Below are 17,690 nucleotides of genomic sequence, written 5' to 3' on the forward strand. Positions count from 1 at the left end.
AAGATTTAATCTACTTCCCACTTAGAAGCATCGATCCTGGGTCCCGCATTGCTAAGTAAGTAAAGTAGACTTTGGAATAACCACTATTTCAGGATAAATTAAGTTATTTTATTATTTTATTTTTTCTTTTAACAGCTGCAAATACTTTCTTTACCGAAAGGAAAAAGACCTTGCTTCTGGGTCTTCCTGAGATGTATTAGCTGTTTTAGCTCGGCTGCTATGCCTTGTCTTTCCCATGGCCGAGCTGACTGTAATCTGACTCTGAGCTGCTTGTTTCTTCTCTGCTTCTCTCTCTCCCTCCCTCTGAGTTCTGGTTCTGGTTCTGGTAGTTCCTGCCCTGGTCTCTGGGTTTACATATTTTTCTAAAAGTTATCTAGTTTTTATGACTCTATCGTAAAGTAACTTATTTCACTTTGATTGTAAAAAGTATCTTTGATCTCAACTTTCTAATCCACCTAAGTATTCATTTTGACATAACTTCATCTCAGAGATCGGATTACAGTGTTTCCTTTGTGATGATCAAAATGCTTTGGTTTCAAGAGGTGTTACTTTTAATTCCTGTCATTTCTGTAGTTTTATTTTCCAATTGTGTCCTCAGCTCGTAATTTTGACTTTGATTTTGGCTTTGAATTATGTTTCTCGTAGACTGATAGTCTCCAGTTTTCTTTAATTTACCTGGTTTAGCAAATTTTCACACCTAGAATTATCACCAAATTCAACTGAACCTCATCCTTTTTTCCAGCTGCTAACTAAGACAGTTACTTTCAATGAAGGTGTGGGCCATTATTTTTGGCTTCATTCAAAATCCTGTTTGTCTTGTTTGCTAAGCCTGCTTGACCAAGGCTATCTGCATTTTACAATCCTCTCCTGGCAGCTGCTGTTCACCCTTTGTGGGATCTTTCCCTGTATCCTCTCATGTTTCTCCCAGACCAGATATTGCCAGACTCCAATGTTTCAAATGACACATCTTTCCGTATTTTCAATGACTCCCCGTCTTGACATTTGAAACAAACTACATCATTTGGTCAATTATCCCCCCCCCCCATCTAATTGTACTGATGAACATTTACACCCAACCTTTCTCATTTATATGTACATGTTTTGTGATTTTAAATTGTGCATCGAGATCAATTTGTAAATGTATCCATATCACAGACCAGTGTCTTTTTTCGTTCTTTCCTCAAGTCCAATTACGGTGAACCATAGCCGTAGCCGCTCAGGAAGGTTACACAATAGCTATATCCGGGTTCCACTACCTCCAAAGCAGTTTAATTCCTTGGGGTAGCAGCACCGTAGAAGCTTCCTCATGTCTCTTAGAAACAGCACACAACTCAGCCCATCAGTCACCAAAAAGGCCATTTGTCCATCACTGGCTGTTTCGTGTCCATTTTTCCGTCATCCAAATTGCTTACCGTTTTTCATCGGAATGGTAAATTATGACATCATGTACCACCCACTGATTCCCTCGCTTCATTAATTTAAAAGATTCAATTGATCCTGCTTCTAACCCTGACTTCCCCACATGAATGTCTAATACTGTTCTGAACCATGTATGTCTGCCAGCCCCTGGTGTACAGGAGAGAATATCATTCTGACAAACTTCCTTCAAATCCCTTTCGTCTGTTATCATTTCCCTTACAACATTTGCAATACAATATGCCGACAGTATTCGCAAAACCGCATCGAACTGTCACTTTTTCCAAATAAATTCTCCCTATTGTTAAATACACAGTAAAAAAAAAATTAAGTCTTATCTTAACACATTACCCATCACCTAACTACACAAATAGACCGTGTGTTACAACTTTACATAATTGCAACTGTTATCACAATTTCAATACGAAAAATAAAGTACAATATCGACACATCCCTTCGTGGCTTTGGAACTAATAGTCACTACATACTAAATATGGCGTGTTAACAACATCAATATTATTTGTGATGTTCTATGCAGTTAAATCAAGAAAGCACACTAAACTACCACTATTCCCCCTCTATTAAAACATTCACACAGTTTCGAAATGCTGATCAAGTTCTCTAACGGCACACATACCACCATGATCATACATACATAACAGTGCCTAACAATTGACATGACATTTCTTCCTTAATAATGTTTACAGCTCGACAATGCAATATTGTTTGCTGCATTGGTAATAATTTTCCCCCCTTGGCATCAAGCTCCAAACATGTTTAAACTATTGTTGTTTATCATATTGGGGTTCCTCGTCAGTCGCTGCTGTCTGCCGAGACCCTTAATAACTCCACCACATAGTACATACCCCATGGAGACCGCAGATCATCCATCAGCTGATGTCCAGTTAGAGATGTCTGACCGGAGGGTTCACTGTTCAGTAATAATTTGAGATTTTGATGTGTTTCCAACCCGTAAAGTTTTCCTTCGGGCTCTGTCATTTAATTCCCTCAAATATGTCGGCGATTGTATCATTAGTTTCCCCCCCAATCCTGTCTAAAACATTCCTTTCTGGAGTGCAGTTCTCTTCCTTCTTGTGAACTGGTTTGTCTGTTATTTTTTTTCCACCTGAAAAATCAAATGAGCAGGTCAAGGGTGGAGAGGGCCCTATTCTTTAATTTGTACTTTCTATCTTCGTTTGAACACTCCCGAAGTGCCCTCTCCAGGACTTCCGGATTTCTTTTGCTGCCATTTCTTTTATCTCTTTTCTTTTTTTTTTGAACTCGTTTATTTTCCTTATCGTTGATGTACATCACACAATGAAGGCCTGTTAAGCCTCCTCCTTCTGTCATTGCACCCCTGAGTGAGATTCGAAGAATCTCAAACTCCTCCCCTTTTGCTCACTCTGATCCAATCTGTCGAAACCTTACCCTGATACATTCCTGATATTGCTACTGCGTTTATTTCACTTACTTTATTTTGATTACGGCCGGATTTTTATGAAGGTAAGTTCCAAACATGACATTTTAACTTCATGATCTGTCCAATCAATGGTGCTAACGGGTTTTAATTCACTGTTTTCCCACCAATTGGGTCATGTGTTTTAATTGTGACATAATTTATTTTGCTCCAGACACCATGCTTCGCTAAGTCAACTGTATGTTTACCCAGATTCTGAACAAACTTGTCTTCACATTTTACAGCTTCACTGATTATTTTCCCTGCAGTTTTAGTTGGTAGCTTCACCCAAACTTCCTCTGTTATCAATTGTTTTAATATCTTAATTTTACCTGCATCTCTTTTTATCAAATCTTTTCCTGCCATCAGATTCTCTTTTCCTTATACTGCAAGTAATTCTCTTAATCTAACTTTTGATCCAAACTTTTTATTCTCTAAAGCTCCTTCTTCAATGTATTTAACATTCTAAACATGATTATTTTTGCTGGAGACATTCTTATGCTGCTCGGGCACTAGGACCCTGCGGAGCTATGCAGTGTCAATTTCAACGCACAGTTTCAAAGCCTGCAAGCAGCTGACTGCTGCTCAGTACAAACTCTTTATCTGTTTATTCTGAGACCAATTTAACTCTGAACATACTGATTTATCACCTCATAATACTGATCACATTTCTACCTGCCATTTATAACTTTTAATTGATGTGAAACTCGGTTTTGCAAAATACAACATGTTTTTAAAAATACAAACACCAAAGGAAATTCACAATTCCTTATTAGACATACACACACTCATTCATCCGCTCAGATCTTGGACCTCTACTTTGTAGGGTTTCACAAACCCTTATTGAACACGCACGCACGTTTATACACTGAGATCTTGGACCTCTGTCCAGTGGGGTTTTAATTACTTTTAACAACAATTGAGACCCCTCCATGCTGATAAAGTTTCACTTATACAGGAGTTTTTTGCCTCTATTAATTTCTCCCACTCTGGTTCATTGCTTCAACTCTCTTGACCGTGTTTCAGAGCAAGAGGATTATTCTAATTGTCATTTTTCGGAATTCTAAGTTCTGTTCCTGGTTGTCCCTTTCAGTTGCAATCTGAAATTAAGGATAGGTGCCCTTTCTGGGCCCTACCCAAGGCTAACTAAGGCACTATCTTCCTGTTTTAGTTAAGGGTCGATTGGTTATTGGTCTCTAAAGATTCTAGGCGTCCTCTATTTCTTTAGGATTTACCCTCACAATCTGCCTTACTCTAAGGATGATTTGTTTTTTGACCTCCTTTTACCAGTAATGGATGCAATATTTTTAGTGCTCTCACCAAGATGTCTTGCAGACTTTTTCTCAGGGTCAGCATCTGCTAATTTGCTGATTTCACACCCAACCTGAGTTTTATGTCCCCTCGATCCACAGAATATCTTTGCAGAAATCAATCACATGACTTTCCAGACTAAACTCGGCAGGTAAAGTCTGACTCACAATAGACCAGAAACGTCTAATATTCTCGCCTTTGTGCCGGTTAGAAACTTCTAATATTCCAACCGTTTGTTGGGAACTAGAAACTTCTAATATTCAAGCCCCCTCTGCTGATGTAGAAACTTCTACTATTCTAGCCTCGTTTTACCTAGAAACTTCTAATATTCTCGGTCTCCATGCTGGATGCCATGGAGAAAGCAAAACAACCGGCTGGGCGCAATTCTCACGGTGTTAACACGACGGCTGCCGTGTGGAAAATAAAGCAACCCATTCGGCGTAATTGACAGGGTTTTAATTAAAACGTTGGGCGCCATGTTTTTGAAAACTCACCACTATTCTTAGAAGTCCCCCTATACCAAAAAGGGGCGACATTCTAAATGGTGATCAGGGATTCTCACTCCGCGACTCCGATGCAGACTTCAGTGGGTGCTATTCAGGTCAAACTATGCTTTCTAGTTATCCCCCGGTATAACCCATGCCTTCACCGAAGATGTCATCTACTTACCACTTAGTACCATCGATCCTGGGTCCCGCATTGCTAAGTAAGTAAAGTAGACTTTGGAATAACCACCATTTCAGGTTAAATTAAGTTATTTTATTATTATATTTTTTCTTTTAAAAGCTGCAAATACTTTCTTTACAGAAAGGAAAAAGACCTTGCTTCTGGGTCCTTCTGGGTGGTTGAAGGGACCTTCAGGCCCACCTTGACAATCAATCTTCTTTATAAAGTCTGGTCTTCTTTAGATGTAATCGCTGATGAGCTCGGTTGCTGTGTCCTGTCTTTCCCATGTACCGAGCTGTGAGAGCTGACTCTGCTGGCTATCTCTGAGCTGACATAGAGCTGACTCTTTGAATTATAGTCTTCCTGAGATCTATTAGCTGTTTTTGCTCGGCTGCTATGCCTTGTCTTTCCCATGGCCGAGCTGACTGTAATCTGACTCTGAGCTGCTTGTTTCTTCTCTGCTTCTCTCTCTCCCTCCCTCTGAGTTCTGGTTCTGGTTCTGGTAGTTCCTGCCCTGGTCTCTGGGTTTACATATTTTTCCAACAGTTATCTAGTTTTTATGATTTTATTGTAAAGTAACTTGTTTCACTTTGATTGTACAAAGTAGGTTTGACTAAACCTTCTAATCCAACTAAGTATTCATTTTGACATAACTGCATCTCAGAGATCTGATTACAGTCTTTCCTTTGTGATGATCAAAATGCTTTGGTTTCAAGAGGTGTTACTTTTAATTCCTGTCATTTCTGTAGTATTATTTTCCAATTGTGTCCTCAGCTCATAATTTTGACTTTGATTTTGGCTTTGAATTATGTTTCTCGGAGACTGATAGTCTCCAGCTTTCTTTAATTTACCTTGTTTTGCAAATTTTCACACCTCGAATTATCACCAAATTCAACTGAACCTCATCCTTTTTTCCAGCTGCTAACTAAGACAGTTACTTTCAATGAAGGTGTGGGCCATTGTTTTTGGCTTCATTCAAAATCCTGTTTGTCTTGTTTGCTGAGCCTGCTTGAGCAAGGAGATCTGCATTTTACAATCCTCTCCTGGCAGCTGCTGTTCACAATTTGTGGGATCTTTCCCTGTATCCTCTCTTGTTTCTCTCAGACCAGATATTGCCAGACTTCCATGTTTCAAATGACACATCTTTCCATATTTTCAATAACAACTCTCCCACCGGGATGGTGCCTGGAAGAGTGGACACCTTTTGGAAGAAAGTCGCCTGCTGCGGTCCGGCCAAGGGAGCGGATACATTTACAAAGTGAATCACCACTGCCCCAAAACGGGCCTTTAGGTGCAGCAGACGGCCTGGCACCGGCTCCTTGACCCCCCAAGATCTCCGGCTGAAAATGTGGAGCCAACAAGATAGCCACCCCGCCCGAACGTGGGGCCAGGTGACTCATGAAGACTCATCCTTGCCCCTCCAGGGTCCACTGAGCTTCGTCACCCGGTTGGCCTGGGTTTCCTGCAGGAAGCACACCCCGTACTTTCCGTCCCGGAGGATAGACAAGAACTGGAACCGGTGGTGCGCGTGGCTGCTGCCGTTGATGTTGAGGCTGGCCATGGTTACCTCCATGTCAGAAGCAATAGTTATCCATCACCTTCAGTGCTCAGAGTGGGGGTACCGCCCCCTCCACTCCCTCAGGAGTCCCACAAGGAACTGAACAGCTTGGCGCTGCTCCTCCTGGTCTTGATCGAACTCCCGGGCCTCTCTGACATAGGCCCGAGCGGAGCCAAGGAGCAGCCCCAGGTTTCCCCAGCTGCCCAGGGCCAGCCGCACACAGTCCGGGTGACCATGGTGCGTTCCCAGAAATGTCCGGAGTTCCCCAGGGGGGACGAGGGGAGACTCGGTGCCGGGTGTGAGGGTGCCCTCTGCCTCGCTGCAGAGCGCGTCTAAATCCTCCTCCTCACCCGCCACCGAGCAGCCTTCCTCCTCCGAACGGTCACCTCCCGAGCTGGAGTCCCCCGCCACATGGAGTATGGCGGGCGGCACGGGCCCACCGGCTAACCCTTGGCCCGAGTCGACCCCACCCCCCAGGGTCGTCCTCAGGCAGGTCCCTCGCAGGCTCCTCCCGCGGCTCAGGGCCCGTGGACGGCGCCTCCACCCACGCCAGCGACTCCGGGACCTCGGAGAAGCCCCCCGGAAACATGTCCGGGTTGAAAACAGGGCTCTCCGGCGTCGCCCGCTCGGGTGTAGAGGGCGGGGAGCCTTCCCCGTCCTCCCCCGTCCACGGCCCACAGTGGCACGATGAGCGTTCGCTGCTGCTGCCGGCCCCCGGCGATGGTGAAGAGGAGGCGTCCGGGGAGGAAACTTGCACCGGGCGGGACGGGCCCCCAGGGGCTTCGACTCCGCTCGACCCCGGGTCCTCCTGCTCGGGGGGCGACAGCAGCTCGAGTGGCTCGGGGGCCTCGGAGGCCCCCCCCCCGGCCTTGCTTCTCTTCATTGTGTGCCCCGGGCCAGGCGTCAGGGGGATGGGCACCAACACGGGAGAGATGGGGCAGGAGGAGCTCGGGGGGGAGGGAGGGCGGGACGTTTGATAGAACAACACGTTCTGCGGTGGCCTCCAGCGTCTCCACCGCCACGTGTGTCCCGCCCACCGTGAGCCCCCTTTCCAGGGCCCGCTGGGCCGCCTGCTCGGCCCGCAGGAAGAACCCGGCCTTGCCGTACATCCGCGAGGCGGCTACGATGGCCGAGGGGCCGACAGCCCCGCCCATCGCACGGGTGCCCGCCTCAATGGTCATGGTAGGGTGGGCATAGCACTTCACCCCCAGCTGCCGCGTGAGCAGGCGGGAGGGCGAGGGCACCGCGGGGGCAGCGGAGCGACGGGAGGCTGCCGCCCCCACATAATGTCTTGTCCGCCCTGCCCCCGGCAGTGGAGGATGCCCCCGAGGTGCTGGCCTGAGGGTGGGAGGGCAGGAGGCTGGGCCTGCAGCCCTGGATGGTCCCACTCCCACCTCAGACAGAGGGGTGGGAGGACAGGAGGCTGGGCCTGCAGCTCTGGGTGGTCCCACTCCCACCTCAGGCAGAGGGGTAGGAGGACAGGAGGCCGGGCCTGCAGCCCTGGATGGTCCCACTCCCACCTCAGGCAGAGGGGTGGGAGGACAGGAGGCCGGGCCTGCAGCCCTGGATGGTCCCACTCCCACCTCAGGCAGAGGGGTGGGAGGACAGGAGGCTGGGCCTGCCGCCCTGGATGGTCCCAGTCCCACCTCAGGCAGAGGGGTGGGAGGACAGGACGCCGGGCCTGCAGCCCTGGATGGTCCCAGTCCCACCTCAGGCAGAGGGGTGGGAGGACAGGAGGCTCGGCCTGCAGCCCTGGATGGTCCCACTTCCACCTCAGTCAGAGGGGTGGGAGGACAGGAGGCCGGGCCTGCAGCCCTGGATGGTCCCAGTCCCACCTCAGGCAGAGGAGTGGGAGGACAGGAGGCCGGGCCTGCAGCCCTGGATGGTCACAGTCCCACCTCAGGCAGAGGGGTGATCAAACCGTGATCTTTAGCAATGATGAGAAGGAGGAAACAGTGGAAGTTTAAACTGGACAGATATTTCACAGCTGGATTCACACAATACAGACAGCAATGTCTCGTAGATTGTGGAAGTGCCACAAATGTTGTCAAATGCAGGACGCGGGGTCCCTCAATGTTTCAATCTTGCTGAGAGACTGTCAGCCCACAGGGACAACATTTCTGTTTAATAGGACTGATGGACAAGTTAAAATAGTTCCGTTTCAAAGTTTAAAATAACCAGTCATTGCTCTGTGCAGCTTTCGGAATCTGTCAGTGGAATTTACTTCACACAGGCAAGTTTAACAAGTGTATGGGGAACTGATTAGAAGTTTTGATGGAGATATTCCTGCATTGTGGAAATGTGTGAGATCTATTTAGGGTTGGGAAATGGATTGAGGATCAAAGGATGCAGTTGTTTTTTAACTACATTAGACTGAGAGCCTTGAAGATTCACAACTTCCATGTGCTGTGAGAAAGGATTGATTAACCAAGGCCTATTATTCAAATACTTCAGACAAGTGAATAAGCTACAGGAACATTGAATATACAGACAGAGACAAGCAGACACCTGTAATCGGAGCTTAAACTTCACGTTTAAATGTGAAGGGCTGAAATAAACAAGAGTCCACCCTGGGATTCGGTGCAATTTAAGTTCTGCTTTTCCAAATAATAAAAGTAACTATCTGCAATGAAAAAATTCTTGGACAGGACAGAGGGATTTTGACTCTGTATTTAATCCCAGACAGTATTTGGGTTGTGAGTGTTTGATGGGCAGTGTAGATGAAGCTTTACTCTGAAACACTGGAATTCAGTCTCAGGGCTGATTTAATCAAAATGCTTCAGACTACTAATTGATATTGTACATAGAATCATAGAATCATAGAAGTTTACAGCATGGAAACAGGCCCTTCGGCCCAACCAGTCCATGCCGCCCAGTTTTTACCATTAAGCTAGTTCCAGTTGCCCGCACTTGGCCCATAACCCTCTATACCCATCTTACCCATGTAACTATCTAAATGTTTTTTAAAAGACACAATTGTAACCGCCTCTACTACTACCTCTGGCAGCCCATTCCAGACACTCACTATCCTCTAAGTGAAGAAATTGCCCCTCTGGGCCCTTCTGAATCTCTCCCCTCTCACCTTAAACCTATGCCCTCTAGTTTTAGACTCCCCTACCTTTGGGAAAAGATGTTGACTATCTACCTTATCTCTGCACCTCATTATTTTATAGACCTCTATAAGATCACCCCTAAGCCTCCTACGCTCCAAGGAAAAAAGTCCCAGTCTATCCAGCCTCTCAAAAAGAACAAAGAACAAAGAAATGTACAGCACAGGAACAGGCCCTTCGGCCCTCCAAGCCCGTGCCGACCATGCTGCCCGACTAAACTACAATCTTCTACACTTCCTGGGTCCGTATCCTTCTATTCCCATCCTATTCATATATTTGTCAAGATGCCCCTTAAATGTCCCTATCGTCCCTGCTTCCACTACCTCCTCCGGTAGCGAGTTCCAGGCACCCACTACCCTCTGCATAAAAAACTTGCCTCGTACACCTACTCCTTATAACTCAAACCATCAAGTCCCGGCAACATCCTAGTAAATCCTTTCTGCACTCTTTCCAGTTTAATTATATCCTTCCTATAATAGGGTGACCAGAACTGCACACAGTATTCCAAGTGTGGCCGTACCAGTGTCTTGTACAACTTCAACACGACGTCCCAACTCCTGTATTCAATGTTCTGACCAATGAAACCAAGCATGCCGAATGCCTTCTTCACCACCCTGTCCACCTGCGACTCCACCTTCAAGGAGCTATGAACCTGTACTCCTAGATCTCTTTGTTCTATAACTCTCCCCAACGCCATACCATTAACTGAGTAGGTCCTGGCCTGATTCGATCTGCCAAAATGCATCACCTCACATTTATCTAAATTAAACTCCATCTGCCATTCGTCGGCCCACTGGCCTAATTGATCAAGATCCCGTTGCAATCCTAGATAACCTTCTTCACTATCCACTGTGCCACCAATCTTGGTGTCATCTGCAAACTTACTAACCATGCCTCCTAAATTCTCATCCAAATCATTAATATAAATCACAAATAACAGTGGACCCAGCACCGATCCCTGAAGCACACCACTGGTCACAGGCCTCCAGTTTGAAAAACAACCCTCTACAACCACCCTCTGCCTTCTGTCGTCCAGACAATTTTGAATCCAATTGGCAACCTCACCCTGGATCCCGTGAGCTTTAACCTTCTGCAACAACCTACCATGCGGTACCTTGTCACAGGCTTTGCTAAAATCCATGTAGACAACGTCTACTGCACTGCCCTCATCTACCTTCTTGGTCACCCCCTCAAAAAACTCAATCAAATTTGTGAGACATGATTTTCCACGCACAAAGCTATGCTGACTGCCCCGAATCAGTCCTTGCCTCTCTAAATGCTGGTAGATCCTGTCTCTCAGAATACCTTCAAGCAACTTACCGACGACAGACGTTAGGCTCACCGGTCTGTAGTTCCCAGGCTTTTCCCTGCTGCCCTTCTTAAACAAGGGCACAACATTCGCCACTCTCCAATCTTCAGGCACCTCACCTGTGGCTGCCGATGATTCAAATATCTCTGTTAGGGGACCCGCAATTTCCTTCCTAGCCTCCCACAACACCCTGGGATACATTTCATCAGGTCCCGGGGGTTTATCTACCTTGATGCGCTTTAAGACTTCCAGCACCTCCTCCTCTGTAATATGCACACTTCTCAAGACATTACTATTTATTTCCCCTAGTTTCCTAACATCCATGCCTTTCTCCACCGTGAATACCGATGAGAAATATTCATTCAGGATCTCACCCAACTCTTGTGGCTCTGCACATAGATGCCCTTGTTGATCCTTAAGAGGCCCTACTCTGTCCCTAGTTACTCTTTTCCCCTTTATGTATTTGTAGAATCTCTTTGGATTCTCCCTAGCATTATTTGCCAAAGCAATTTCATGTCCCCTTTTTGCCCTCCTGATTTCCCTCTTAACTCTATTTCGACAATCTCTATACTCTTCAAGGGATCCACTTGATCCCAGTTGCTTATGTACGTCATATGCCTCCTTCTTCTTTTTGACCAGAGTCTCAATATCTCGAGTCATCCAGGGTTCCCTACTTCTACCAGCCTTACCCTTCACTCTAAAGGGAATGTGCTTACCCTGCACCCTGGTTAACACATTTTTAAAAGCCTCCCATTTACCAGCCGTCCCTTTGCCTGCCAACAGTCTCCCCCAATCTACCTCTGCAAGCTCCTGTCTGATACCATCAAAATTGGCCTTGCCCCAATTAAGAATTTTAACTCTTGGGCCAGACCTATCATTCTCCATAGCTATCTTAAAACTAATGGAGTTATGGTCACTTGTCCCAAAGTGATCCCTCACTAACACTTCTGTCACTTGCCCTTCCTTATTTCCCAAGACGAGGTCAAGTTTTGCCCCCTCTCTAGTCTGTCCATCCACATACTGAATGAGAAATTCCTCCTGAATACACTCAACAAATTTCCCTCCATCCAAGCCCCTAATGCTCTGGCTGTCCCAGTCAATGTTGGGAAAGTTAAAGTCCCCTACTACTACCACCCTATTATTCTTGCAGCTATCTGTGATCTCTTTACATATTTGCTCCTCAATTTCCCGCTGACTATTTGGGGGCCTGTAGTACAGTCCTACCAAGGTGATCTCTCCCTTCTTATTTTTCAGTTCCACCCATATAGACTCAGTGGGCGAACCCTCGGATATATCCCCTCTAAGTACTGCCGTGATGTTCTCCCTAATCAAAAACGCCACTCCCCCTCCTCTCTTACCTCCTGTTCTATCCTTTCTATAGCGTCTGTACCCCGGAACATTGAGCTGCCAGTCCTGCCCCTCCCTTAGCCATGTTTCAGTCATAGCTATAATATCCCAGTCCCATGTGCCCGTCCATGCCCTGAGTTCATCCGCTTTGCCCATCAGGCCCCTTGCATTGAAATAAATGCAGTTTAATGTAGACCATCCTTGCTCTCTGCCCTGCTCTCTCAGGTCACGCTTTACACACTCTCCCTTCCTGCCTTTTGTTTCCGTCCCCACTGGCTTCCTACATCGGTTCCCATCCCCCTGCCACATTAGTTTAAACCCTCCCCAACTGCACTAGCAAACACACCCCCGAGAACATTGGTTCCGGTCCCACCCAGATGCAGACCGTCCGATTTGTACAGGTCCCACCTTCCCCCAGAACCGGTCCCAATGTCCCAGGAATTTGAAACCCTCCCTCTTGCACCATCTCTCAAGCCACGTATTCATCCTAGCTATCCTGTCATTCCTACTCTGACTATCACGTGGCACTGGTAGCAATCCTGAGATTACTACCTTTGAGGTCCTACTTTTTAGTTTAACTCCTAACTCCCTAAATTCAGCTTGTAGGACCTCATCCCGTTTTTTACCTATATCGTTGGTGCCTATATGCACCACGACAGCTGGCTGTTCACCCCCCCCCCCCCCAGAATGTCCTGCAGCCGCTCCGAGACAACCATGACCCTTGCACCAGGGAGGCAACATACAATCCTGGATTCTCGTTTGCGTCCACAGAAACGCCTGTCTATTCCCCTTACAATTGAATCCCCTATCACTATAGCCCTGCCACTCTTTTTCCCGCCCTTCTGTGCAGCAGAGCCAGCCACGGTGCCATGAACCTGGCTGCTGCTGCCTTCCCCTGGTGAGCCATCTCCCCCAACAGTTTCCAAAACGGTAAATCTGTTTTGGAGGGAGATGGCCGCAGGGGATCCCTGCACTGCCTTCCTACTCTTCCTCTGTCTGTTGGTCACCCATTCCATATCTGCCTCAGTAATTTTAATCTGCGGTGTGACCAACTCACTGAATGTGCTATCCACAACTTCCTCAGCATCGCGGATGTTCCAAAGTGAGTCCATCCGCAGCTCCAGAGCCGTCAAGCGGTCTAACAGGAGCTGCAGTTGGACACACTTCTTGCAGATGAAGGAATCAGGGACACCAGAAGGGTCCCTGACTTGCCACATCTCACAAGAGGAGCATGACACAGGTCTGAGCTCTCCTGCCATGACTTAAACCTGAAGTTAAATTTGAACTACACTACACAGCTAAGAGAAAGTCAAAGAGAGAGAAATCACTTACCAGTCACAAGCCAATCACTTACCTGCTGGCTGTGATGTAATTGCTCCCGAGACTCCCTCACAGGTCTGCTTCTCTGTACCTCCTTAAGATGAGCACAAAATTCCCTTAACTAGTTAATTAATTTAATTAATTAATTGGATTTTTTCTTTTTTTTTTGGGGGGGTGGGGGGGGGGGGGGAAACTTAACCCCAAACACCGAACTCCAAAAAAAACACACCCCTCACTCCCCTCTTACCCGAACTCAGTCTTACCCAAACTCAGATACACTCTGTTTGCCTCCAGCACTGTTTCTAAAGGCACTTCAACCACACCCTTTGTATCCTTCCTGATTTACAGTCAGCCAATAGGCCTGCTCCCAAAACTGATCTCCCGAAACTAACAGCTGACCTGCAAGGTAAGGAAGTGATTAATCAGTACTTACCTCACCAAGGCCGCGACCTTTTAAACTGTCCCCTCTGCCACGCAGCTCCCGCGCTTTTTCAAACTCCCGCGCTGTTCCAAGGTCCCGGCTCTCTCTCTCCCGAACTAACAGCTGACCTGCAAGGTAAGGAAGTTGTTAAGCAGTACTTACCTCACCCACGCCGGCACGATCCTTTAAAACAGAGATGTGGAGGAATTTATTCAGCCAGACGGTACTGAATCTGTGGAACTCTCTGTCACAGAAGGCTGTGGAGGCCAAATCACTGAGTGTCTTTAAGACAGAGACAGATAGGTTCTTGGTTAATAAGGAGATCAGGGGTTATGGGGAGAAGGAGTGAAGGAAAGAGAATGAGGATGAGAAACAGATCAGCCATGATTGACTGGCGGAGCAGGCTCGCTGGGCCGAGTGACCAAGTTCAGCTCCTGTGTCTTCTGGTCTTATGGCCGTAAATGTCCAACTCGGTTTGAAATATGGCTTTGGGTGTCAGCCTCCATTATTCTTACAGAAAATGAGGTAATGAAAGGATGTGAGGAACAAGCGGGAAATGACATTGAGGCAGAAGCTGAGCAGTGATTAAATTGAATGGTGGAGGAGGTGTGAGTGACCGTGTGGTCTCCCCATGTTGCCATTTGTTATCAGTTCCGGCTCTGCATTACTCCTGATGAATGTAGCTGCATGATGATATACTTCAGTTACATCTTTCCCACAGATATTTATATTGTTCATGGAAACAGTTCATTTACATCCAGATTATCCAAAACGTTATCATCTTAAATGTGTGGAACGAATCTCACATCATCGTCTTTTATTCCCAATAACCCAGCCCCAGCCAATCCAATCATCCCGAAGGGAAAACTGCTTCTAAACGATTCACACAGCGAGTGGTTCTGATCTGGTCTGCACGGCCTGGGACACTGGTGCCGGCAGATACAACAGTGGTTTCACAGGGAATGGTAGGAGCGACAGAAATCAAATGTACGTCTCCAGGGAAAGGACGGTGCAGTCGGATTGAATCATCTGCTCATCTACAGAGCCGCTGAGTTCAAACGGAATGAAATGAAATGGAATGAAATGAAATGAAAATCGCTTATTGTCACAAGTAGGCTTCAAATGAAGTTACTGTGAAAAGCCCCTAGTCGCCACATTCCGGCGCCTGTTTGGGGAGGCTGGTACAGGAATTGAACCGTGCTGCTGGCCTGCCACGGTCTGCTTTAAAGGCCAGCGATGTATCCCAGTGTGCTAAACCAGCCCCAGGAATGAATGTCCTCCTTCGGGGCTTCACGCATTTTAAAGGCTTTGGATGTGGTCTGGCTGTGAGATGAAGGGACCAACACCTGCAGGTTCCCTCCAAGTTCCCCAGCACCGCGAGTATTCTCACTGTAATCCTTTCTATTCACCGTGTCCATGTGTGAACCCAGCGCCCGCTTTAGCTCACTGCTTACTTCACAGCATCAACTTCATTGTAAGTTCCAATCTGTCTGACCCTGGGCGCTGCCTGTGCTTTAATATTGAAAACATCTGTGTTGCTCCCAATAAAAGCAGACGCACATTTAATAATTAGAGGGAGGTCTATCTTTTTTCAGGTTGCTTTGCAATTATTGTTAAAAGCGGCTGTGCCACGTGTTTGCTTTCTGGCCTCTGACTGGGGAAAGACAAGTTCTATTCCAGCTCTGCACAATAACTGGCCTATCACACTCTGTCAGTTATTCACAACTTAAATGGTGCAATACTGCATGGAGGACATTTACTTCTGATCTGATTTTATAATTTAGGAACAAGTTTGTTTCCTCAGCAAATGTATTAATCCGGATTGTGTTTCCCCCTGATACCCAGTTCCACATATCTTTACGATAGTGACATTTAAGGGGCATCTTGACAAATACATGAATAGGATGGGAATAGAGGGATACGTACCCCGGAAGTGTAGAAGATTGTAGTTTAGTCGGGCAGCATGGTCGGCACGGGCTTGGAGGGCCGAAGGGTCTGTTCCTGTGCTGTACATTTCTTTGTTCTTTGTTCTTTGTATCTCCAAGAGCACTCCCTCAAACTCTATCTCTCCCTTGCACTCTCTCCCTCCCTCACCCTCACTCTCTCACATTCTCTCTCCCACATTGTCACCCACTCTCACACTCTCTCCCTCTCTCACACTCTCTCCCTCTCAACAATCCCTCCCTCTCTCACACTCAATCCCTCTTCCACACTTTCTCCCTCTCTCTCTCTCTCTCTCTCTCTCACACTCCCTTCCTCACTCACAGTGGCCCACTCTCTCCCTCTCTCACACTCTCTCCCTCTCCCACACTGCCACACACTCTCACACTGTCTCCCTCTCTCACACTCTCTCCCTCTCCCACACTGTCACCCACTCTCACACTCTCTCCCTCTCCCACACTGACACCCACTCTCACACTCTCTCCCTCTCCCACACTGTCACCCACTCTCACACTCTCTCCCTCTCCCACACTGTCACCCACTCTCACACTGTCTCCCACTCTCACACTGTCTCCCTCTCCCACACTGCCTCCAACTCTCACACTCTCTCCCTCACCGACACGGCGTCCCACTCTGACACTCTCTCCCTCTCCCACACTGCCTCCCACTCTCACACTCTCTCCCTCTCCCACACTGCCTCCCACTCTCACACTCTCTCCCTCTCCCACACTGTCTCACTCTCTCACACTGTCTCCCTCTCTCACACTCTCTCCCTCTCTCACACTGTCAACCTCTCTCACACTCTCTCCCTCTCCCACATTGTCACCAACTCTCACACTCTTTCCCTCGCTCACACTCTCTCCCTCTCAACAATCCCTCCCTCTCTCACACTCTCTCCCTCTCCCACACTCTCTCCCTCTCTCACACTCTCTCCCTCTCTCACACTTTCTCCCTCTCAACAATCCCTCCCTCTCTCACACTCTATCCCTCTCCCATACTTTCTCCCTATCTCACTCTCTCTCTCTCTCTCTCTCACACTCCCTTCCTCTCTCACAGTGTCTCACTCTCTCCCTCTCTCACACTCTCTCCCTCTCCCACACTGTCACCCACTCTCACACTGTCTCCCTCTCCCACACTGCCTCCCACTCTCACACTGTCACCCACTCACACACTCTCTCCCTCTCCCACACTGCCTCCCTCTCTCACACTCTCTCCCTCTCCCACACTGTCACCCACTCTCACACTCTCTCCCTCTCCCACACTGCCTCCCACTCTCACACTCTCTCCCTCTCCCACACTGCCTCCCACTCTCAAACTCTCTCCCTCTCCCACACTGTCTCCCTCTCCCACACTGTCTCCCTCTCTCACACTCTCTCCCTCTCCCACACTGCCACCCACTCTCACACTCTCTCCCTCTCCCACACTGTCACCCACTCTCACACTGTCTCCTTCTCCCACACTGTCTCCCTCTCTCACACTCTCTTCCTCTCCCACACTGCCTCCCACTCTCACACTCTCTCCCTCTCCCACACTGTCACCCACTCTCACACTCTCTCCCTCTCCCACACTGCCTCCCACTCTCACACTCTCTCCCTCTCCCACGGTCACCCACTCTCACACTTTCTCCCTCTCCCACACTGTCTCCCTTTCCCACACTGCCTCCCACTCTCACACTCTCTCCCTCTCCCACACTGTCACCCAGTCTCACACTCTCTCCCTCTCCCACACTGTCACCCACTCTCACACTGTCTCCCACTCTCACACTGTCTCCCTCTCCCACACTGCCTCCAACTCTCACACTCTCTCCCTCTCCCACACGGCGTCCCACTCTGACA

This window comes from Scyliorhinus torazame, chromosome 5 (assembly GCF_047496885.1).
Source record: "Scyliorhinus torazame isolate Kashiwa2021f chromosome 5, sScyTor2.1, whole genome shotgun sequence".
NCBI lineage: Eukaryota > Metazoa > Chordata > Chondrichthyes > Carcharhiniformes > Scyliorhinidae > Scyliorhinus > Scyliorhinus torazame.